The 1376-nt window shown below is 37.9% G+C and overlaps 1 pseudogene; it reads right to left on the minus strand.

Annotated features, from left to right (window-relative positions):
* Positions 1-410: 410 nt before the first annotated feature.
* LOC111740386 lies at positions 411-529 on the minus strand (annotated as a pseudogene).
* Between the last annotated feature and the right edge of the window lie 847 nt (positions 530-1376).

Here is a 1376-nt window from a genome sequence, read left to right on the forward strand (position 1 = left end):
AATTGCCATAAATAATAGTTCTAATGCAAATGGGAAAAGTAGGAAAGATAATGGATATCTTTGTTTGATTCTTCATTTTAGAAACTTGTGTCTCAATGAATTCTAAGCATCATTTGTTATTACTTATACTGCAGAATTTCCCTTAAATGTTGATTGCTAATGTATTTTTCAGCAGTGGTTTCAAGATTTCCACTAATAAAATCGAATTTTATTTAAAAATTTTATTAAAATTAATTTTGTTAAAATTATATTTTATTAATTGAAATTTTGAAATTATTGCAGAAAAATAAAAAGAATGAGAGAATTAAGTGATAATTTCTTTCTTTCTTTCTTTTTTTTTAGGTGAGGCAACCCTTGGTTGACCTCACAGATTGCAAGGACCTTGTCAGTTTACAATCCCTTATTTTTTACACCTACAGCACCTGGTCTTCCTAGGTGGTCTCCCATTGAAGTACTAACCAGGCTCGACCCTGCTTAGCTTCTGAGATCAGACAGGAGCGGGCTTGTTCAGGGTAGCATGGCTGTAGACAAGTGATAATTTATTTCAAAAATCAGGAAGCTGTTGTGTCAATTTGCCATATTTTTGTAATTTTCTTTTTTGAGTTTATTATAGGGCACTGAATCAGCACGCACAAAAAGAAATAAACATGTATATTTATGTGATAAACAATTGGTATAACCTAATTGAATAAACACCTATATAGAACTGTGCATTAAAAGATTAACCTTGCCCTGAGGAAGGATTTGGCCCTTTGCCCCCAGCTCCTGGGAAGTTACTACTACATCCTTGATATGCCCTTCCTGAAAAGACTACTTTCATTTACCTGAGGGCCATGGACCATACTAAATCATCTGTGCTAACAATGTGATTTATGGCAGGCCGCATGGTTTTAGATTGACTTCTGGAAGGGCTGGTCGGTCCCATGGGCAGTCAGCCAGGTCTATGTGACCAACCTCCAATAAAACTTCTGAACAGTGAGGATCAGGAGAGCATCCCTGGTTGGCAGTACTCCAACCAATGTGGCATATCGATGCACATTATTGCTAGGAGAATAAGTGCTGCCAACATGACTCTGCTGAGAGAGGATGCAGGAATCCCCACGCCTGATCTCTGCTGGACCCTGCTTTCATGTATGTGCCTTTTCCCAACTGAGCCTGCTGTGCATCCTTTTGCTATAATAAACTGCAACCATGAGTACAACACCTTTGCTGAGTTCTGCGAGTTCTTCTAGTGAATTACTGAATTTGTGGGTGGTCTTAGGGACCTCCCAACATGTAATAACCATAACATAAACATAGGTATCATGGACAACGTCATATGTGCATATATAGGTGGGTGTCAAGAAAGCGTATTTCAATCACCAACTGAGTAAATT

The sequence above is a fragment of the Pteropus vampyrus genome, unplaced genomic scaffold (assembly GCF_000151845.1).
Source record: "Pteropus vampyrus isolate Shadow unplaced genomic scaffold, Pvam_2.0 Scaffold62, whole genome shotgun sequence".
NCBI classification, from domain to species: domain Eukaryota; kingdom Metazoa; phylum Chordata; class Mammalia; order Chiroptera; family Pteropodidae; genus Pteropus; species Pteropus vampyrus.